This window comes from Haliotis rufescens, unplaced genomic scaffold (assembly GCF_023055435.1).
Source record: "Haliotis rufescens isolate VD_foot unplaced genomic scaffold, xgHalRufe1.0.p SCAF_7, whole genome shotgun sequence".
Classification (NCBI taxonomy): domain Eukaryota; kingdom Metazoa; phylum Mollusca; class Gastropoda; order Lepetellida; family Haliotidae; genus Haliotis; species Haliotis rufescens.
In genome coordinates this window covers 20,914,276-20,939,712 of record NW_025964361.1, presented here as the reverse complement: position 1 = coordinate 20,939,712, position 25,437 = coordinate 20,914,276, and the positions used below count along the sequence as shown (strand labels likewise).

Here is a 25,437-nt window from a genome sequence, read left to right as displayed (position 1 = left end):
TCAAACGTAGCATTTTCAAAAAATATTCGAGCTTTGAAACAAGCATATGCACGATCCAAGTACTTGTGTTATAAGAAGCCAATTAAATCAACATCTGGTGTTTCTAAGTGTGTCGAGCACTCTGTTCTGTCTCTGGTGTGGTGTAAAAATCAGAGTTGAGAACGACGTAACCTCATTAAGTTAGAGGATGTACCACGGACGCACGTCACACGGGGAGCGTTATACAAACCTGCACACAAAGGCTACGCACGATAGAGTATATCTCCCATGTTCGCCTTTGACGTGTAGGAGATATTGACGGTAATGCGATGAACATCACCCACACTGTACCAAGTCCTGAGCAAATAATAGATGTATGTCTATTTTTCAGAAATCTCTGGAGGAATGTCATCACTTAGACGATTCTAGACATATTTTTTGGCTATTAATTAAACATAATGAGTTATCCAGTTGGAAACCTATATTGAACTTTGGGAAGAAATCTTATGTTTGGTTACAAAACACCAACACATGTTATCCTACATAACCCACAGAGAGTTAAACGTCGCGTCCGTTCTTACTTTTCTTTCACTATTAAACCTTTTTGAGTATGGTTCGTATTTCGTAAAACATATGGTTCATTTCTTTAAAATAAAACTTACCGATTTCCTCAAAAGTATCTTCAAAGCAACAAATCTTCTCCAATCCGAAATCTGAGAAAAGTGCAGGACATTTTAATCTCTGTAAATGAGCACTGGTAACGGCGGCATATTGGTACAATGACAGGCTAGGGAGTAACACTCTAATGGGTCAGTTTCTAACTGGCCAGTAAAATAATGCAGTATCGCATTGATTGGCATGTTTCCCGGGTAGCCCTATACTGTCCGACTGGACAAAGTCGGGACGGGGTTGACACAAAGAGAGAACCCTTCCACCTGAGCTACCCTGTCCGGAGTAATTACTCGCGAGTTAGACATCTACAGCACCTGAAAGTGACCACCTGCCAATCAGCCAGCTGATGAAATAAACAACAGCAAGGCAAGATTTTTTCACCTCAAATGGAACTTCTTTCATTCCCGGGACAGAGCTGAGGTGAAAGTGAACAAGGCGGGACAAAACGTTTCCCCAAGCAAGTAATGCCATTGATCCCTACCCTGAAATCATTATTTGGAATGACGACGGCAAAGATTTCTATCTTTCCACCTGATTTCCGCGTTATTCCAGCTGATTTACTCGGGGGTACCGATCAGACTGCCTGTGTCTACTCGTGTCTATCCGTAGAGACCGACTTTGAGATTTGTTACTAAAATTATTTCAGTACTCATCGTGTTAAACCAGGCGCGCGTCCCATTGTAGATTCTCTATGACGCTATGATAAGAGGAAATGAACAAGATGAAATGTACAGTCTGTCTCCCCGGCGGCACGGATTGGCGTGAAATAGACACATTGTCAGAAATCAACCACCGAAATGCTTATTAGATCGACTTTGGTAGAAATAGGGCTTCAGTCATCGGAAAGGCGAACTTATAGAGTGAGAAATATGAACAGTAAATTAGATATGAAAACAAACTCGTTTGTGAAAAGTACCACCCGGGTAGAATATTTTCATGCACGTTTTAGAAACTAATTTCAATAATTGCTGCTATTGAATATCCCCAGCTGGTGAAACGCACATCCTTCCCCGCTTACGGTTACCCGCAGAGACGGGTAGTGGCCAACATCAAAGGCTGTTAATCCGCAATAGAGAAATCTGAAGAAAGTACACCAATTGTTGGCAGTAATTGCATCTATAAACCCCCGATTGTCAAGCAACATTAAATATCAGGTGTATGGTCTGAAACTAGTGCAGATAATTAACACGGGTATAATCGTGTCTTCTCTCGCCTATGTATTCACAACCATATGGTGCTCCTGTCAAGGTCAGAGTGGAAGATGCATAAATTACCAGCATGGTAACTGGGCAGTGGAGTCGCAGGGATTCGTACTTTCACAAAATCGCAATGTAACTGAGGCCATTGACTATCCATATTTGCAAGTGATGATGCAGAAACGTGTGTATATTGTCAGGTGACCTGGCGTCACTTATGTTAGATTACCTCGACTAACAATGCGGTTGGGTATATCTACTGGTCTACTGCTTAAATTATAGTGTTCGCCCTTCTCTAAGAACACTGTGGTTCGAATCCGACGACGGCTACAAATCGTAAAGTTGATTTTGGATGTCCCCAGCGTCATATCCTTCACATGCTGCACTAAAAGGCCAAAACAAAATACAAAATAAGCAGTACTGACGATGTAAAGACTGAAATCCACTTTGATGTTAAGAACATACGATACAGGTTTTTCCCCCTGGACATACAGAACACATAACACTGGGATGTTATAACGTGCACGTTTACTTAACCCCCAACGCTGCTTGATAACTTTTACGGACGATGCCTCGCTCTGTATAAACGAGTCTTGTAAACTGCAGCAAGTAGAACATACCAAGAATGCGACGTCTCCAGTGGGTAGCAACCTGCCTCCGCATGTCAATTTCGTTTGTACATTTCATCTACAGAACACATCGTGAGTCGCTCACTAATTACGTAGTGGTAGTTAGCGCCCCGTCACTGCATCTAATTACACAAGGAATGCCAATGGACCTTGTTAATTACACTCACTCAGCTGACGGACAGGCATGCATTTCACGATCACCACTGCAATTGACATGGTCGGTTTCAAAGCAAACAAACTTTTCCCTGATGTGCATCAGGTTTTGCAATCTACACATGTCAATTTCATCAACGGTAGATCTTTCCTCTAAACTATTTGTCTGTCACCGATCCGCCTATACCATACGCTAGGTTTGCATCACCTATACTACCAGGGGAAAGCTAAATGTTCGGATATACTAAGTATAGTGTCGTGTTATACTTGAGCTCCTCGTCAGTGTAGGTTCTAGTGACACAGACCCGTCATTGTGGTTCATGTGTCACACACCGTCAGACCTCCGGGTAGACGCATGTATATTTCACACAAGATTCCGAGCAATCAGTCAGGTAGGTACTATCATTGTCGACCCATGGTGGGTATTAAACACTTTCAACTGCAGATTGATGGAATATTCAATATCTTCACGTATTTTCACTTCTAAATTGCCACGTGTCAAGTTAATGTGTAAGACAAGGCGACAATACTACCGACAAACAACATCGTATATCTGCTGTAATCATTCTCGGAAAATATTTTACAATTGTTGTCTTTTATAATATGATGTTGGTTATATTCAAGATAACCGTAAACTAGTCTTCATAGAGTCTGTGACAGATAACATAACATACAGATATGTGGGCAACAGGTAAGTAGGTGCAACTTGAAGGTAGTCGCGCAATAACACATTGTGTTGAATACGTATAGCTACCATTAGTAACAATGGAAGATTTAACGGATAATATATGCATAGTTGGAAAGTTAGACATTTCGAGAAGGGAAAATATATTTACACGTTTCGCTACTCAAGCTTATAGTTGTATTTTCCCCCATCTAAATAAAGATGTTTTTAAAAAGAAGTAAGAAATTATAACATAAATCTGTTTTACCTGTGAATGAAGGGCATATCCAGAATTCTTCCTCCTTTTTTACACAATATTAAAGCGAGCCCTTCAGTGACAATAATTGTTCCGATATCAACACAAGCTGTGGGACACCTGGTGACGTCCTGGACATAACTCTCCAGCTATTTCACATAAGCACATAGTTTGGTGATATTTTCATGTCTTTTTGCTTACTAAATGGTACGTGATGCAATAATTTGGTCAATCAAGAACAGCTGATCGCTTCTTGTTCCAAGTTGAACTGACGACATATTGATACGGACAAACCTGGAAGCTAATCCCTAAAGCGTCTTACCTGATTTTGCGTTCGCTGGCTAATCCTTCCAGTGTCTCAACCACACTCAGTCACACAGACTTTACCCCACTCCAGACCACAAACTGCCACTCAAGTCATTGACATTCCCAATACCATGTAAATTTCAAACAGATTGTGTCGCTAAATACCATTAATGCTGAAAATATTACACTAGAAATCTATTAAAACTTCAATACTTCATAAATTGAAATATCCCAGCCCATCTCCTCAGAACTTCGTGTTTGATTTCAGTGTTTGACATTTTGATTGATTGATATTAACACGGCCTCATTGCCGTTTCATTATCTACCCACAAGGACTGCAATAACCGCATACACTGCAGGGCGTTTGGTAACTAGAAATTGACAAATTCTTGTCTACATCGTGACATGGGTCATTAGAGAAATAAACAATGCCCTACTGCGCATGTCAAATGAAAATCACACAACTGTTCTAACCACGTACCAAGCTCTTCCCTTTAAAGTGTTTGTTGTTTGAGACTGTTGTAACATTCCCCCATCACACGGTATTTATTGCCGATTAATGTAGGGGCACGTGACTGTGTTTAACTTTCAATGTATTCAGAATCTCAACATGAAATAGACATGACCCCATAAAACAGCCCCGAGTCGCGTTATATTCCGGGTGGAATCTCATAATGGGGTAAATTCTAGGGGTCCTCTATAATATAACACCTTGTCTCCAAGCCCGTGTCGCCATTGTTTCCCATAAACCTAAATGAACGTCCCGGCCACCCGAGTTAATACCTTCATTCTACCCAGGGTGCTCAACCCGAAGTACTGAAAGCATCTATCTCGGCTTTCTCTTTAGCTCCACCCTCCAAGGGGAGATTACTCTATTTGCCATGAATCTGATGAACTCAACGCGTGACAATTTACTACCGAACGGCCGACGTCATCTGGTACCCGAGCTACCCATGTTTGTAAATACACCCGCAACTGTGTATGATATATATAAGGGTAAGATCCACATTATAGAGACAAGCTAATTTGTACATCGCACTATAATGGGAAAGGGCGACAGGGGGAAGTGATATTTCATTCTTGCAAACACAATTAGTGAAATGTGTGATACATCTTGCCTGATAAAAACGTTGTAAATGACGGCGGTATCTGTGCCTTGTTTGGCCATACCGTGATGACATGACCATGCCCACAGTGTATCCTGCACTATCTGTAGCGGTGTAATCTAGGGTGGCAATATACACGGGTAATGACCCACCGATGAGGAACATTCCCCCTCTGCCAGGCGCTAGAAACAGGGGAATCAGGGACGGAACTACACACGACGGAGAGGCCTGTGTCTGTACTGAGATACCTTTGTGTCGGAGATGAACTGTATATAGTATGAGGCTATAGACCACACGTATCTATTGCGATGATATTTGATTTAGGATCAAGATACGATCACAAAATTTAAACAGCATACATATTGTCGCGATTTAGAGGGCTTTATGGCCGAAGATGGCCCACTAACATCTAGATGTTAACCCGAACATATGAAAACATCCCGGTTGAAGGAGACAAGTCACTACACCAGCAGTCTGGCAGATCAGCGCTGTCTGCGACGTCACAGTGACAGTGACATCCCGTACAACAACCTTTACCGTGATAGTGCCATCCCTTTCCACCTACCGAGTGGTGTACTCCAACACGTCTGATATCTAGTACGTATAAAACACTGTCGGGTGGTCGCAACACGTCTGATATCTAGTACGTATAAAACACTGTCGGGTGGTCGCAACACGTCTGATATCTAGTACGTATAAAACACTGTCGGGTGGTCGCAACACGTCTGATATCTAGTACGTATAAAACACTGTCGGGTGGTCGCAACACGTCTGATATCTAGTACGTATCAAACACTGTCGGGTTGTCGCAACACGTCTGATATCTAGTACGTATAAAACACTGTCGGGTGGTCGCAACACGAACATGAGTGAAGACTACTGTTCATGAAACTAGTTCCAGAGCTCAGACCATTGTAAAAGTAAGAACTGTATTTATGATATGGATGAATAACGTTTCCATACGATAACTTTTCTTTGGATCTTGAGTTATTTAGTTACCCCATGTGTAATATACTAGTGTTCTTTTACTTATCCCCCGGTCCGTTCTCAACGCCAGACCCTCGGGTGATGTTTCCCGTCCCCCGAGACTCCTCCTGCCTTACCCCAGTGTTTGCAGGGATGGGCTCTGCGCCTAATGTCAAGTTTAGTCAACACATACAGGTGACCTTTACCTGCCGCGTTAATCCGTTCCCCCAAACTTGGGGGAATTCTTGGGGAAGTTCATCATTGATTTAAGACTTAAAGCCAAAAACAATCAATCGTAGCGGACATCGAGATCCCTAGTGTCAACACTGACCGTTTTACTGACGAACTAACGCACTCGAATAATTTTAAAACTTTACTTGCTGAAATTTGATATGCTATATGTATATTTATTTTAGTTTAGATGCAGATCATTTATGTATGCACTTTTTACAGAAAACGGTGCATGTAAATCACATGTTCAAATCAAATTACCATCATACAAAGCCATATTTGTTAAACAAAAGAATAAAGAAAACAATGTATTCATTCTATTGATTCAGTAAGTAAACATAAAAGGTGAAGGTGTATTTCGAAGCAAGAACATATATTTCACAAAACAGCCCAGAAACATATCAGTTCCTCGGTCTATCGGCATACACTATCATACACACGCGTACAACGTGCAACTACGGGGGAAGACTTGAGTGCTCTCCCCGATATTGACACCCCTGTCTCTGTTATAGATTATGATGGATGGAGACAGGTTATTGACGGACGATCACCTGTGCCATGTGTTCAAACAACGCCAGGCTTAGCTAAGCTTGCCATTCAGGCAGAACGTGAGATATGGACGGACGGAAAACTGGTCCTGTTTGTCTAACCTTGTAGTACTTTCCCGCAGAAACATCAGTAATTGATAACAACATACACATTATCCGAGATGTACGAAATACGATATGTTGCAATATATTTCAACTGCTTTGACTGATTAATAGACGTCAAGCAGGATATCTTCGGACCGATTTGGATATTTCCTCATTAAAATCATGATTGTATATTTGGAAAGCCTGACAACATTTTATATGAAAAATAGTGAATATGTTGCTGATTCTCAGAAACAATCTCACTTTGGGGTGTATACATTCATCATCATTCATAACTCATTGTTGAATGCGAATATTTGTCAGCAGGCTTATTTAAACAGAAAACACGGAATAGTAACAACATACATATTTCCTGGCCACAGACAAAGATGTAACGAATACAAATACATTAGCATCATCTCAACTCATATTGATGAAAGTGAGTTGTTTGTAACGCCGCTTTTAGCAGTATTCCGGTTATAATCCGTCGTGATAGCTTGGTGTGGTAGGAAGAAAGCAGGTCTCTTACCACTTTGGTGAAACCCACGCGCACGGGTATGGTGCTGAGAAACCAAGAAAATATAATTGAGGCGAACCGATTCTAACCCTCGATCCCAGGTTTCTGGCGTGCCCAAGGGACGCAACTCTGCACAGCGAAGTGCGGCGCCTCAGACGATTGGGCCACCTGTGCCCCATTTTGATGATTGGGAACGAAGATAAATTCAAGAACTAAAATCCTGTTCAAAGCGGCGTTTAACTCACTCATGAATAAACGGGGTATAACTCTTCTACATTGCATTATAACAGGGTGCCAAGTGTGCCCGTGTGCCTGGTGTGGCGATGATGTCAAAGCACCCCCCGAGATAAGTCAAGCATAGCTAGTTATTACCCATTACTGTTTGTGACCCACCAGCAAGTTGTCTGTAACTACGTGTGTGTCTGCCATAAACACATGTGTGGCCACCGACAGCACACTAGCTTGGCGTTGCTTGGCTGTCGGGTATCATTTAACAGGAATCTGTATCCGTAACGTATGGGTGGGGTGGTGAGGGGTGTGGCGGGGGTGAACAGGTGGCCTAGTGGTCTCAAATCGTTGAGCCTTAAGTCGTAATAGGATCTGCTAGTCGGGGGTTCGAATCCTAGATTCGTCCAGATTACCAAATTTGTTAGCACCCACAGTGCTATTGGGTTTCACCGGTAAGGGTTTATGGTCACCGACACCGAAATACAGTTCAAAGCTGCGTTCAAACTGACTCCCTCCCTGCAACTAGCGCGTGTATTTGGTGAGGATTCTGGACATACAGATTGGTGTTGACGTATGTTGTCCTTACCGCTGTTTCTTTACCTGTCATTTATACAGCTGACAAAATACACCTAGCTTACACTGCAGACACACTCTACTTACCTTTCAGGTACACACTGTTTATACTTTAGATACACCCTACTTACTTTTCAGGTACACATTGTTTATACTTTAGATACACTCTACTTACTTTTCAGGTACACACTGTTTATACTTTAGATACACTCTACTTACCCTTCATGTACACATTGTTTATACTTTAGGTACACTCTATTTACCTTTTAGGTACACACTGTTTATACTTTAGGTACCCTCTACTTACCTTTCAGGTACACATTGTTTATACTTTAGGTACACTCTACTTACCTTTTAGGTACACACTGTTTATACTTTAGGTACACTCTACTTACCTTTCAGGTACACATCGTTTATACTTCAGATACACTCTACTTACCTTTCAGGTACACACTGTTTATTCTTTAGGTACCCTCTACTTACCTTTCAGGTACACATTGTTTATACTTTAGGTACACTCTACTTACCTTTCAGGTACACATTGTTTATACTTCAGATACACTCTACTTACCTTTCAGGTACACATCGTTTATACTTCAGATACACTCTACTTACCTTTCAGGTATACTTAGGTACGCTCTACTTACAGTTCGGTTACACTTTGGCGATTAGTCTGTCTTGCAGACCCTGATACAAATATATCCAATACAGCCCATGCAAGTCTATAATGTTTGGCAAGTCTAGATTACTGCAGTATCTGTAAATGAAGAGAGTCTCTGGGCTCCTTTTTATTATATTTTTATATTCTAATTTAACAACTGTTTTTTTTCTGTAAGATATGTTCATTTCAGAGACTCGATGTCAGTCTACTTGGCGATATGTACTATTTTGTCTCTGAGTTGGGTTTAAGTTGTAACGCTTGTTATTGAGAATGTGACAGCGATTGTACGTTTACCCTAAACTAGTTCTGGGCCCTGTTATGTCCGTTACCAGAACAATCTATCACTGGTTTTCAATCAGTGTCTATTGCAGGTGCTGAAAGACGATTTTGAATCTATTCTCTGGCTTAATGACCCTGCTCAGGAAATCAAAGAGCACACCTATATCTGTCCATCAAGGCGCCCATTTCACAAAAGGCATGACATAAATACGAGCAGACTATCAAGTCCGACTAGCTGGCCGAGGAAATCAGATCTATCGCGTTTAAAAGACCGTGCCGAGTGTCCATACGAGATTTCCATGCGGTCAAACGCACGATCTGATTTCACGACACACGGGCACTGCACATATCACACGTCTATCAAAAACACGGAAATTGCTTCCAGGTGATGGTTTCGTTAACAAGTCTTAATACCACAACAAATATACCCTTTGTCAGAAATCCCCACTGTCAGTGTCTGACTTGGACACGGTTGTATGAAAGCCCACACAGACCATGAAGCGAGAAGTAATATTGGCCATTAGCTTGTCCCGTACCGGAACGCCCTCCCGAACCTCGTCTATCTCACCCGGGCATCTACGCATGTGCAGTGAAAGCTGAGTCACATGACGACAGCACTAAGACGGTAACTAGGTGTATATGGATCATATTCTATATGGATCAACTAGCTTTTTATTCCTCACAGTCAAAATATGCTGAGCACTCGTCTACCTGGATGTTGTTGTACATATCACAGCTTGACGTGTCTATTTCAGATTTCAAACAGTGAAGATTGTATTACCTGTTTTATGGTTATGATGTTAAAGTAATATCCCCGGAATTCCCTTTATTGAGCGGCTAAGTCCCAATATAGGGCCTCTGTTTAGTATCACTGACCCATACTGTTTTCAGCAAAATACAAAATATGACCGTGAAATTCAATCTCGTATTCTATGACTTTTTTTATGAATTAAGCTATACTTATATACCCATGTACATTAATTCAACTCAGTAATTTGTTTTCACACCTTGTGGCTTGACTTTGGTCAACTTAATTTCCCATTAATTGTAAGCGACTAATTTTCAAGACTATTAACTATTCAGCTTTTAAGTCCTGACCTCATTATTGAACGGTTGAGGTAATATGTTGACTCATGATTAATGTTATCAAGATATATTTAATGGCCATTTAGATTTTTAAATAACGCTATTAAGTCACACCCTTCAGTATAGAGTACACAAACATATCTTCTTTTGTTTTTTTTAATGGTATTTGTGCCATACGTCCCTGGTCTTTCCAGATGCAATAAAAATTATGTTGTAATTTAAAAATACGGAATGATAGTAATATCACAGTTTGAAGCAAATGCCGAGTAATTATACGAATATAAACAAATATGTAAAAACTAAATTATGATGATTGATTTAATTTAAAATTTTGAAATAGTCCTTTATAAAAACATCAGGTATAAAACGTCTTACTTTGACACCTGATTTGACTTTATTTAAAAATAAATATATTTTATGCAGTTTTAAGACTGTATCAGAAACAACGCTTGTACTTCAAATGGTGTTTGTGTTGATGTTTGATGTCTTGTCATAGTTCAACACATCACACGTGTAAATACAGGGTATTCAGTCGCCTCTCTGTCGCACTCCAATAGGTGGCGTGTTTATGTCGTTTGAATATGGATCAATTTCGCTTTTTAATGCAATGTGACACTTTAGATACGTGTTTTCGGGTGTACTTTGAGGACAGATGTTGGGAAGGGTGATGTGTTATTGGTAATACGTGATTTTGACACGAATATCACCAACATTGTACTTGCGTTGTATGGCCTCTACACCTCACACTCACATGTTTGTGTTCTTTCTTAATCGAATATTATCAGGCTCGTGTTCCTCTAACCATTACAAATACATGTATGTCTTAACAGGCACAAACGGGGAAGGGGGAATAATATTGACTATGTTTTCCCTTTAAACTATTATGAAATCAAATCTGGTTCAACCAGCCTCATGAACTCACGACGATGTCACTGGATCACACGTCACATATATAGCACGATATCATTTGTAGTAATAATCCAAGTTATAAGATAAATATGTCATACCTTTGTTCACTGGAGTATGCTGTAGCCTGCAGGTGACACTTTCGTTCAATCATATATTTCATTCTAGAATAATAACAATGCCAACGTAAATATTCTTAGTGTATATCAGATCACATACATTGTCGATCAGATAAATTCAAAAAGGGTGTATTGATACATATAAAGTCAATGACATGATACCAAACACCCCTTTCAAGTATAGAATCATCCAACGACTTTTTCAAACTTTAATTCAAATTCTTGAAAAGAGTAACTCCAATTAACATATTTTTGAGTCGATTTGAGTGATGAAGCGTTCTTTTCATGTTCACGTCGACCCTGCTCCCAGCTATCTGCCATATGTTTGAGGTGGGCTATACTACGGCAGTATTCAACTACGGCAGTACACTTGCGTTGACGGTGGATGGTCCACACGGACCGGCCAGATAGGTGAGGAAGAGACAGTGATGGTGACACGACCACTCGTAAATTTCATGGAGCGTCACATCAAATGCAAACAGACTCAATCTTTCGGAACAGGAATCTATCAAACCTTACTACAAACGACTGATCAGAGAAAAAAGCATCGCGAGATGTCTTTTGTTCCGCTCGCAAGGAGAAAGGCGTGATTTGTTTGCATTGTGGTAGGCAAAGAGCCATGGCGCTTTAAAATGCTTTTTTAATTTTCTCGAGGTCTCCCAGGGTCAATTTCAAAGCAGTTATGTTTATGCTAAAGATTTGAAGACGGGATCATATTGTCCCTGACAGTAGTGGGACTCCACTCTCACTGAAGTGTTAAGCTTGTCATTAGCCAAATATTCCTACCCTACACGAGGTTAACTTGGGAGTATAGTCAGCAACTGCTCATCCTGGGCAGTGATGGAACAGGGGGTCAGCATTAGATCTACTTCAGTAGTTCGAGAATGTTAGGAGCAAATAAAATAATTGATTTATGAAACAAGTCTCTGGTATGGTAAATCCCCCCTTTTAGAACTTTGATGTGAAGGGGGGATTGTCCTTTATATGAGATTGGTGTTTGTAGAGAGTGCTCCCTGTAATTTGGAGCCATGGTGGGTCGGACAAACGGAATGGATGTCATCTACTGTGGTAATGGGTAAAGGGAAATGTCCGTCATATATTTGAGGGGAACACTAAGGGAAACAAGACCCTCGTCAATCCAGACCATTGTTAATCCGGGCAACTAACATTCCGCACCGACACAGTGGGAACACGTTAATTATTGTTGATAATTGATGTTGCTTAAATCAGAATCTGTTTATCCGAAGTAACGAGAGTTAATTGTGCAGATGTTAAAACCACGTTTGTCTTTATAGTTTTCCTAGGTTTTTTTGTGAAATAGAAACCATGTCGAGATCTATACAACAGAAGCGGTTATTTGCATAGAGTATTTATCCTGGACGGGCAGTAATTCGAAGTTCTCAGTAAGGTTTCTGTTCAGAAAACTATGTCTGATGTAAACAAGTGAACGTGTCGTTCCCAATATAGACACAGAAAATATATACTAAAAACCTAACTAAATGTACCCTGTAAAACTGATCAAAACTTATTTAAAATCACATTTGCTACAAAGACGCTATAAATGAAACACATTAAATTGCCACCCTGCCCCTTTTCTGTAGCAGATGTAATGATATGGTACATTTCAAGTTATGTCTTGAGAATGTCCCCCAAGTTCATGTGTGATATTCGTTTCTTTTACTAGACTTATGGATATATTCTTTCTTTATTAGTTGACTGCTACTAATACATTCCCTACCTCTGAAGTTATTTATGAAGGTGAGTCAGTACGACGGGTTTATGGTACAGATATATTTATTTAACTTATCTGAAATTAATGACATGCACAATAAATCCGCCATAATATAACGACAATAATAAAATATAAGTTGATGGATGTCTTATCTGTATTTTGTTTGAACATTATGATTGGCATCACCTGAGATTGAGGTTTATTGTGCTCAGATAGAGTATTAACATACGACCTACCTCTCTGACAGATCCCCACAGAATAGCCAGGTGTGTTTATACTGATGACCAGAAACAAGTGAATAAATACCACCAAGCTTCAGCATTATAAGCTGAAAACTACATCAGTGCTTACAAATGACCAAATTAAACAAGAGAGATTTTCTATTGCTGACCACTAAAAGCAATGAACTTGACCAAGGGTCATCAGTAAGCCCACAAATCGAGTCAAGATGTTGCACGGACATTTGTTTTCTGTGGCCACTGCCGGAGTGCTGTCTCCGGCCAAACAAATGTCCATCACTGGCCGCCTGATATATGACCAGCAGCCGGACATTAGGGCACTGTGTCCAGTTGTTGCACGGTCTGGTGGACATAGGGATGTGTCCGATGTCCTAGAAATGGTCAGTATATCATACAGTTAGCGTAATACAACATTACAGTACTGCATGTGGCGAGGGGTCAGCTAGACACTGAACATCATGGGCTGTGCAGTCAACGGAAGTTGTACATTAAAGTTATTGAAATAACAATTTCAGTTCTAGTCAACGGCTTCTGGTTTTAAGAAATCTGTCTGAGCGTATTATGTGAAACTATTGTGAGCAGTGACAAGCCTAGCAGAAGCAGTACACTAACATTTAGTTCCAGAAATTAAAGTATATCTACAAAATAAAAAAGTGCAATCCAAATTGAGCCCAGAGCAATCCCTTATTTCGGGGCTGCGCTGATCTGAGGCAATCTACACTTGTCAAATCATTCTTGACTTGAGTTGGACCTTTTGTGATTGATTCTCTCGGTTCTACAGTAGCAGATGTCGAAGTAGTAGGGAGGAGTCATAGAAGCAGTATTACCAGTACTAATACTAGTAGAAGATGTTGTGGCAGTGGTGGCAAAAGTGGTAGTAGTGGTATTATTGGGATTATAGGCAGTGTTGATAGTTCGGTTGTAAAAGTAGTAGAAGTGGCAGTAGTAACACGTGTAAATGTTAGTTAAAGAAGCACAGTAATGTATCTCAGTACACAGTACACATTGATCTAAACACCTTTCGTTCGTCCCTTATTCGACATGTTAGATGTTCTACAAATGACATCCTTATTGGATATGGTCTTAAAATGGAATTGTCAGAGAAGACTCAATATGACAGTTTTGTGATCTGAATGTCACATCTTGACCACCCATGTAACGACATAACCACACGACACACCATCACTACACTTAATTACTCCTAATTGCATTGCAAAAATTATACTTGTGTGATCTCAAGTGTACAGTAAATATAGAATTTTATTGACGTTGATACAACGGACAGGTTAGTGTGGGCTCTTCGTGAAATACGCATAAACTCTGTTATAATCATCATACATTGTATCTGTTTATTTGGATGTCAAATGGACGACAAAGCCACTGCGTGAACTCAACAGTCCCAGGTAGACTAACATCTAGTCTCTGAAATGAACATATTTTACAGAAAAATACAGTTGTTGAATTATAGTTATAAAACATATGAAAAAAAGCCCAGAGACTCTCTTCATTTTCCTGATACTGCAGTAATCTAGACTTGCCAAACATGATAGACTTGAATGGGCTGTATTGGATATATTTGTTTCAGGGTCTGTATAACAGACTAACCCCCAGGCACAATGCCACAACCCCGCCTGTCTTCTACCCCTGCTCATACTATAGTAAACTATACCCTGTGTTGGACGTCACTCGAAGACCCGTTTGTACGTGTTCCACCTCAGCCCGAGAGAGCAGCTTAATCCGTCGTTTGACATCCGCAAGACGCCGACATATACAAGCAAGTCGTAATCTTCCGAAAAGATCATTATCGCCCTTTGTTAATACGTCACTTGATGGCATAATATGTCTATATGACCCTGGCCCATTATCATCTTTCACTGATTGACGATGAGAAATACAACATTCAAATATTTGGAACAAACATGTCCATTGAGGCTGTCGTGGACACCATGTTTGACTTGAGATTGGTCATGTCGTGTTTGTTTGTTGTCAAAGTGTTGTTAATGGTGCCACAGACTGAGATGGCCCGGCTTTGATCACGGATAATACCTATGTGTGGACATAGAGTCTCGGGATGCAATGTCATTCTGGCAGCACTTACGTCCATTTCCAACTTTTGTGGACATTTTAAAGAAGGTCGCATTCAAGTTTTCATGGACCATCTTGACATTTAAATTTAAAGGACCATTCTGAAGATATCCACATTTACAATTTAAAGGATCATTTTGACGAGGTCGACATTTACGATGTCAAGATCCATTTTAATATGTCCACATTTACGATGTCAAGGTCCACTTTGAAGATAACCACATTTACACTTTAAAGATCATTTCAATGTTACTTATTTTATTCGGTCCAAATCGCTATTAGTTTTTTCATATAATTCCGACAATTTCAAACTTCGTTTATGTCACAGTTTTCACCCCTTCCTTTTCAACATTGTCAAGGAAATGAGAGTGTATTGGATTCAGTCCGAAAATAAAGAAGAAGAACATCAGATGGCTGTACCCGATGTATGATCGTCAGTGAGTACGTTTCCATGTTACAGTTGATCATGCGTTTACCTGTACACCAGCAACCTGGCTAGTCAGGAAACTCCGCCTATCCTCGCGGATAGTTGGCGGAGAATGACTTACATCTAAATATCATATATGTGGTTAATTCAGAGACATTTGCCATTGATTTGAATTTTAATGTTACAGGATTCTATCCACACCTTTATAAGGTAGTGTTATGTTTCAGCCAAATGCAAGCGTCAATATACATGTACAATGAAAATGCCTTTTCGTGAACTTATCTTGTAGAAATACAAGTACATGCGTATTAATTTAGTTCAATTTGTTTAACTTAGGGATAGGATATACTATATACTACAATATGTACATGCATATTAATTAGTTTGGTTTTTTTTAAATTTAGGGATAGTATATACTATATACTACTATAGGTACATGGGAATTAATTAAGTTATTTTTTAAACTTTAAACTCCGCAATGCAATACAGGATGAGGTCAATGTTGGAGGTACAGTTATCGTATCAACCGCCCATAATCTAACCTGCCGTCACCTACACCATCGGGGTGACTAACCGCACTACGTGTACTAGCGTCAGACATAAACCGAATGAGATTGATGATGAAGAGATACAGTGATGTTGGTTTGAAAGTCCTCTACCCTAGAAACAAAACTCCAACGGCATCTCCCCATTCACATTTGAAGACAAGCACAATTATAGTCAGCAAACCAGTTTAAATGTCACTCTGTGCATTCCTGTAGGCATGGATCACAACTTCCACATTCGTTGCATTTGACCATATGGTATTTTCACTTTAAATGAGAGATTATAAACTTACCTGTAGCCGAGCTGCCGGTACATGGACTATCCTGCATCAGTCTGTGCAGACTGACATAAGCCTCTCTCACGCGTATATCACATGACAAGCCCGGTCCCTCCACTGTATATAATAGCATCAAATATTGGCCCTCTTTACGCCTGCTGGAACAATGTTTAGGTAAGGGATCCACTTTGTGTTTGATGGTCAGCGCTTTGCTTGACCACTGGGCATCTAAGCTTCTGTAAGCACCACTTTGTCCTACAGAGAGGTGACAACAAGCGGTTGAAGTTCAATTGACTCAATTTGGGTACTTATGTGTAGGAGGTTTATACCCATATGCTTTTAGAATTACATCCAGAGTAAACTCAGCCGTGTGTGTAGCTGGGTCAGGGGCTGTCACGCTAAGTGTAGGTTGGTTAACTGATGACAATTAGCATCCCTGATGCGCACCCTGAATATGGAAATACGACATTTCTAGTTTAGTCTGTATACAAAATGTGTTAATCAAAGATACTAAATAAAAACGTGATAAATTTGTGAGTGAGTGAATGTTGTTCAACACCACGGGCCCAAACATACCAACTATTTCACGGGATCGTGCAAGCAATTAAGTTCGGACGACGCAAAGTGGTGATTTACTACATGAACAGCTATCTATGTCGTTGCGCCAACCTTCTCAACCTACTTCGTATAAAACATGGAATGTAAGAAATATCTTTACGCTAAAACCCTAAAACTCACAAGCGCCTAATGTTGACACACTCCTCGGGAAAGTAATATGTTTCACAAAGTCAGTTAACATCCATTTGGAGATATCACGGAATGACGGTCACTCTGAATTGTGTTGATTAAGGTCCCATGACAGCGACCGTCACTCTGATATCCAGGTGGATCTATAGTTGACACTCCTGTCACTGACTTACAAAGTTGAGGACCAGTGGAGATTCCGGGGTAGAATAGGTCTTCAGCAACCCATGCTTGCCGTAAAAGGCGACTATGCTTGTCGTAAAAGGCGACTAACGCGATCGGGTGGTCATGCTCGCTGACTTGGTTGATACATGTCATCGATCCCAATTGCGTAGACCAATGCTCATGATGTCAATCACTGGACTGACTCGATTATTTTTTACAGACCGCCGTCATATAGCTGGAATATTGCCGAATGCGGCGTTAAACAAGAAAAAAAACAATACAAAGTTGAGTAACATTCGGTTTCGATGTCAATTTCATTTAAAGATGTCTTCGGCATCATTTTATTCATTCACGATCCACAAACAGGCGCTCGTAATGGAAATCTTAGTTTACCTAACGCATGGATTCAATCACGGGCTTGTATAACGGTTATATAGGTCCGTGAATCAACGTAGCATTCAGCGCCCGTGGTATGACCAGGTAACGAACGCACCCCGCGGGCCGTCCGCATGCCGGGAGTTGCCACCTACACGAAGCAAGGATCAGCTACATGCACCTCAACAGTAGGAGGATCATCGTTTACAGATGGATTTTAATGCATCCTGCTGTCACCTACTGCTGCCATTACAGATCGACTGCACTAAACACTCTGCGCCCATTACTATGACAGTTTAATACCTTTGTCCATTATGGAGATTACACCTCTCCACAGGCAGGTCAAATGATGTAAAGCCAATTTCCAACTGCCCTATATGGAGGTTCATGGAAATCCACATCACATAAATCAATTTGCCATGACCACATGCCCATTTCCTCTCAACTGGTACGTATCTCACTCCAACCGACACCCATTTCATTCCGACCGATGTTTATTTCATGGCCAGCCATATGTTGCCTGCGTTCACACCAAAGAGAAGTGTAATTTATTTCAAACAGGTCGCGACCCTTCCGTCCATTTATAATTACAAGATGAACTCATCAGGACTGGTATTATTTATGCTGATGACATGACGTGTGCATGTCAGGGGTACACATAAGTCTAGTTTATAGCCCCAACAGGCCACCATACATCACTCCCAGGCCTCTTTGTTTGGGCATCACAGGGGGCATCTTGTACATTTCACATGTGACATAACGTGGTCTCTAATTACGCTGCTTAGCTATTTGTTTTGAACAGGGTGTATATTTGTGTTAGATAATGATAGCTCCCCAAAGAAACGTGAGCTAATGATAACGACGTTAAAACCCCTGTTTCGTTGCCGCTTATTAGAGGTACATGGCTGTAAAATCAACTATGTTTGTTTTACATTTGCTTCAGAGGAATCTGATAGCAATCGGAAATTGAGTTTTACGTGAGAAAGATCCCCGGATGATACATTATTTGCGGGCAATGTTTTCTTACCGTCACCCTGCGAGGTGTGGGAGTGTGTGAAACATATTTACTCCGTCACAAAGTGGAACAGAGGTCCCAGCTGATGGTAGACGTCACATAGGCGAGTCAAACATTTCCTCGAGGTGCATGTTTTAAATATATGCGTAAACACTGAACAAAACATAATGTACATGAGACCAGAGTCTGTCATACAGACCCGGAAACAAATAAAGCCAATTAGCCCATGCAAGTCTATATTGTTTGGTAAGTTTAGATGACTGCAGTATCTGAAAATGAAGAAAGTCTCCGGGGTCCTTTTTATTCAATTTTATAACTGTACTTAAAAAACTGGTTCGTTTCTGTAACATATCTTCATATCAGAGACTAGATGTTAGTCTAATGAGACCACAATACACCTTACAATGTAACGCTCTCATTGTCCATAGCTACACGCATCTTCATACTATTAGTATATACACTTTCTTTTATATCTCCCAAAAAGTCGAAATCAGGATCAGTGCTATATGGAATCTTTGCATCCTGGTGTACCTATACATGTGAGTCAGCCACTTAACTGATTTGTCAAATAATACGATATCGCATCTGTGAATGAGGTTAACTGAATGTTTACCTGATTATCTAATTTCATTGATAGACAATCCTGACAACATGTCTTATATCCCTATCCAGTTTGTTATCAGGCAACGAAGGTTTCCAATATCCTCAAAATCAAAATAATTCATAATCTTATATATTATTCTTAACACATAGAGGTGTTTGCTTCATTGTCAGATCAATATTGAAATTATTAATAATATCAATTCTGAACAGTGGCGGAATATTAAATTCTTTTGTCACTGATATAAGTTCATGACACGAAGGAATGTATACACAAAGCGGATGCAAACCCCAAAAGCTTAACCCTTGAAAACTGAGTACAACAAGGGCACTTTCTCCTTCCCTCTCTTTCTGATTGATTTGTCATGTCTTTTGTAGCCCACTTAAACCTTTAATTCTCCGTCATTATCACGTGAGATTTATAACGTAGCGTCAGCGCATCACGGTGATGAATTCGGACTATCTGTTGAGCTTGATACATCTGTTGTTTAATTCTACACCCTCGGGTTACAAACGGGAGCTGGTGGGTGACCTGAGTACTGAGGGGATCAAGCAAATATGTTTTGACTTCGCTTCTAAGACCGATTTGAGCGTTGTCTATTTGTACTTTTAATCGCTTATTTCCAGAATAATAAAATGCGACAGAGATTAAATAGAAGTCGATTGACTCAGGTATCGAGACAGTGTGAACAAGAGAGGAAACAGGTAGAATGTTATATCAAATATTCATCAAGTGATAGGTACACGACACCGTACGCAAGACGTATTTGAATTCGTGTTATGTACATTTAAACACTTTCATTACAGGCGTCTTTACACAGAGAAGAAAGTTGGATGCGTGTAACTGTACACACCACCATGCGGAACATTAACATAATATTTGTTTTTAATAATTCGTCTAAAATGTCACTAATATCCAATCAGGGATATGTTTTATTGTAGTCTTTTTTTACCACACGGCAGACTAGCATGTGTTGGTAGATGCGTCTAAATACAGGCAAGATCAACGACGACGTGCTGGAAACAGAAGAGGATAACACTGATACAAACAGATTACAATCTTGATCAACATTTCAAAAGAAAAGGATAATTTCATTTCTTTTGTTCCAACATTTTGTTTTCGTTTGGAAAACTTAATCACCTGTATTTATTTATTTCATGTTTTGAGGAGGGGATGGGTACACTCGTGCTATATAGCTATATGACGGCGGTCTGTAAATAATCGAGTCTGGACCAGACAATCCAGTGATAAACATCATGAGCATCGATCTACGCATTTGGTGTTGGTGGCAGTTGATGGTTTTGAATAGAGGAAGGGTTAAAGGCCGGACGAGCCGGAGTCGGCAGGTATGTCAGCTCAGGTTGACTGTGGCACTGCGGTGCATCACAAGATTCAGAGTGTTTGTGGCAATAGGGGCTAAGATATTTTGTGAGAATATTCACAATATGTGTCATTAAATTGTCTATCTGTTGTGAGGAATAGCTTTGTATGTCGAAGACTTATTCATGCTAAATTTATTGTTTATTTGATATAACTGTAGAGCACGTGCGTTGGTTGCACCTATCTTCGTGACATACTGGTAAATACGTTATACACATACTGAGACTTTTCAAAGACGTAATACACAGCAATACTCTAGTACTGTAATATGAATACTTAATGAAATATCAGTAAATGTGTCATTGAATAGGCAGTTTGAGATATTGGGAGAACTATCTTAAGGTTACTTCGTTTTGTATTCAGCTTGAACTGTTTCAACGTTCAACGCATATGATGATATGTCTTGAAGTGTAACAACCAGGAAAGAGAATGAACGTGTGCACGATACTCCCACTGGAATGAATGGAACGCGACTGAAGAGAACTAAATCGTCACCATATTGGTATATATCGCCTTCTAAAAAAGTACAACACACCACAACGACTTTTGCAATGTATAACAAAAACAATATTTTATCAGTTGTAGACGACTACATAAACATATCTGTCTATGAGTAACAACACCAAACATTTCTTTCTCGAGATCTTAATCGGAGACTACACATTGTTTCCATTCCAGCGTCGATTAAACAAGGCTTTTTCAAATTTTATGCTGACATAATGAGTCCTTTAAAGATTTTTCCGGTGCTTGATTTTTCTTCCGGCTGCTTAATTTCACAACTGATGAGGCTATAGATGTTCATGTGTATGTTTGTTTAGAATTTCTTTTGTTAACATAAACAATCAGTCATCGAGGTTTTGAAGCAAGCGTGTTACAGCGTCTTTTTTTCACGTCACCCCAAAATTCCCTTGTGTATTCAGATGTGCTTGACTGATTTAAAAACAGCGATCGTCGTAGCAGAGAAAATATAGAAAAAGCACATGGTCGAGGCGAAATCTGTATCTACCGTGTATATGAGTGACAGCAATGTACACGTGTACTTGACATCGATGATTGATGGAATACTCAGACTTACAACCTACGGACGCAATTATACTGAAATAACAGGCTTGTTTGATAGTTTTACCAGATACGTACAGCGGCAGGGACTCTCACCAGTAACCTCCTCGTGGGTTAGCCGTCTTTGACATTACAAATACGTTGTCTCTCGCCGTTCTTGCATCACATAGTAATGCAGTCTACTTACTCCACACATCATAATCGAAAGGACGTTAAACGACTTAATCATTGCCAATATTAATATATCTTCACGCGTGTCGACATTCTGTTTAATGTCTATTTAATTGTTTACATGGCACTGGGTTCGAGTCGGATTTACATACACGCAACCGTTTGATATGTTGACACGGAGGGTAGCCCAGTGGCTAAAGCGTTCGCCCGTCACGCCGACACCAGGAACCGATTCTCCACATATGTACACTGTGTGAATACTGGGTGTCCGTCCCCGTGACGTTGCTGGAATGTTGTGGAAGGCGGCCTAAAACTCGATTCATTCACTACTGCTCTACCTAAACGTGAACAGTATCGCTGCCACTGAGCTGTAAATGTCCCAACATATCGGGACGACAGTTTCGTCTTGATGGATGGACATTGACGTAAGGCTGTAGTATACAAACACACGCCCATCTACAATGGCATGAATATGAAACAACGCATTGGTCTTCACTCGAAGGTGTATACCGACATGTACATCTCCATTTCATGTTAACGTGCAATACTGCAACGTCAATCTACCATACCATTTTACACTGTGTCAGTCTGAATGTTTAAATTGATGCATCTAAGCTTGATTCATATGACAAAATTGGTTCTTACTTCTTTGGTGCCCGCTACAGAATGAATGAAACTAGTGATAAATCCGCTCCTAAGGAGAAGTCTTTGTCAACTTCCATGTCCTTCCTGTTGCTGTATCCGTCAACTACCCCCAGTGTCTGCCTACACATCCAATATTCCCATTAAAAGTCCTGGCAATGCAACGACAGTTGTTTCTGTTTAATCGCAATTATCCATTTAGGGGCCTGGCGTTTCAGAAAACAATGGCAAAATACAAACATGGAGTATAATGAAACATAACCGACCGTGAGCAATGCAAACGTATTTTACCCGTTGGGAATACTAGCCGGCATTGTAATGTAAACATTAGTACGACTATTAGACCCAAATGTTGCCAGCGTGTGCAAGCCATGCATGCAGTGGTTTGGATTAAATGTATGATCGGAGTTCGTTTAAGTTCAGTTTTGAAATTCATGGCAGCTCGATAAACTGGCCACGCACTGGTTGGCAGCAGGTAATGGGCTGGCAGTTTCTACAATTGATTTGGAAATCCACTGTGAGGTGACATGTTATCTCGTCAATATTCGACACACAGCTGGTTTCCGGGAGGAACGATTTGCTAGAGTTAATTATTTTTCGAAGAAACAGAAAACGAGAAAATCAACAAATGTTTAGAGGCAGGTATAGGTGTTGTACTTGTGACAGGACCTCGACACGAAATACAATGAAGCCCCTTTCTCTCACGGAGTCGTAGGAAATTAACGTTTAACGATAATATATGAGATAGAAAATAATAACGTCAAACGTTTAACATGACGGCAACATTGTTCCTCCGTACGTCATAAATACGTATCCCAAAATGCATGATAGATTTACATGTACAACCACACGAAGAAATATATGCATATACCGATATCTGGAATGAGTACAATCATATTTGCATTTTTCATACCACACCAATTAAAAACACGAAACTGTTATTTATCGAATTAACTAACGCAGGAAATCCGTAGTCTGTAATATGACGTAGTTTAAAAGGGTTCCAAAGTTCTTGGGAGAACGTGTATATTTCTCCAGAGGCAACTCGGCCCACGCAGGTGGCGATTGAATATCACACAAGTCTTGCGTGTACATTTCATATAATCTGAAAATCAACAAGTGTATCTTACCTGAATCAGCAAGCAGCGAACGTATTCCTATCCTCATGCACGAGCCGGCGAAGATGTGGATTTCAAGCTATGGCTTTACGAGCGTGTTTGATCCTCGCCTCGTGCCCGGTATAGCCCCGCCTCCTGTCACGCAACGCGAATTGACGAGCAGGAAAATCGACAGCACTGCGCTACCAATGTACGGAAAAGCAAACGGCACGTGGTATACAGGCTTCAACTGATAAATGTCGGCATAGTCTCATATATGTCCAAGGCTTAAAGTGTGCGTGCAAAGGTGGATTTGCAGATTGTGTCAAAGGCACAATCTGTCAATCATCTTAAAATCTAGGTCTTCACATGGACATGACAAAACAGAGTGAGTGAGTGAGTGAGTATGGTTTTACGCCGCTTTTAGCAATATTCCAGCAATATCACGGCGGGGGACACCAGAAATGGGCTTCACACATTGTACTCATGTCGGGAATCGAACCCGGGTCTTCGGCGTGACGAGCCAACGCTTTAACCACCAGGCTACCCGACCGCCCCGACAAAACAGACCAGAGTTAATACATACATGTTCTTAGATTTACTCACATTAATGAAAACATATTGTTCTCTCAATACTCTTTAACCTGTGTATTGTATGTCATATATTTCACAATTCACTGATTAGTGATTAGATGTAGAGCTGCAGGATTGCAGGAGGCCTTTGTAACTAGGCAGCGTTTACTCACGTTCGTTCACCCAGACAGAGGAATGGATGAATGAATGGCTTTGTTGGTTGATGTATGTTTTTGTGATGAGGAACACCAGCTGCTGACGATGATGTTGCGCGACCAACAATTGTATACACGTTTGTGATACACGCAGCACTGTCGCCTTTGTTTACTTGGAGGCAAGCAGCATTACCGGATTCTCCGCTGTGAAACACCTCCCTCCGATATAAATACTGTTTTGGAACTTATTAAGAACGAATGAATGACTTCAGTCCACACAACTGCATAGAAATAGGAAGTAACTAACCCAGACATTACGTGTAAATACAGTAGATACAGTATATTGTATATTGCTTGATTCATCCTGCAGTCCAACATAAATGTCGTCATACATTTTACAATGTATAAGCCTGAAGTACTTCAGTGTCGGTATCCCTTGGATACGCTGCATCCAAAGTGATGGAAGGACAAAATAGGTATTCACCTCCAGTCACAAGCCCGTCATATTCAATGCACTCATTGTGCTTAAAGTGCATTAACGCACGTTCAAAGAACGTTTAGTTTTGTTTAATTTCACCAGACCCAAATCCTCTTCTAATTACTCCACGGTTATCAGATTTAGACACGGCAATCAAATGTTTCTCACTTGTAACTTTCTTTCTCACTCGATATGTCATGACATTTATTGCTCACTCCTAAGAAAGAAAATGCCCTTTTATCTGAGGAAAATCATAAAACCTGAAATAATTTCAGTCGTTCTCTCTAAGCCTGAAACTACAGCAGCCCCACCGCTGTCAGGACAGATAACCAGCACGGAAGAAAGCCCACATGTAATCAAGGACGATAACTGTAAATATAAGGTCCGGTAACTCCCAACATGGAAATTGTCACGCCATTCTTTATGGCTTCACCCTTACTGCTTTCATGTAATTTATATCTTTCCCAATCAACACTGAAGACTGTAAAGTGTAACTGAGGTCTGTTGTCGCTCCGTG

The 25,437-nt window shown here is 40.4% G+C and overlaps 1 protein-coding gene across 1 annotated transcript in view; it reads right to left on the bottom strand.

Annotated features, from left to right (window-relative positions):
* The window catches only part of LOC124139825 (protocadherin beta-6-like), a 57,184-nt gene extending 33,370 nt beyond the window's left edge, over nt 1-23,814 (bottom strand). The window contains exons 1-2 of the mRNA XM_046507188.2: nt 23,748-23,814; nt 642-692 (exon numbers count right to left, since the gene is read on the bottom strand). The gene's annotated coding sequence lies outside the window, so the exon portion shown is untranslated. The remainder of the gene's footprint in view (nt 1-641; nt 693-23,747) is intronic.
* Between the last annotated feature and the right edge of the window lie 1,623 nt (nt 23,815-25,437).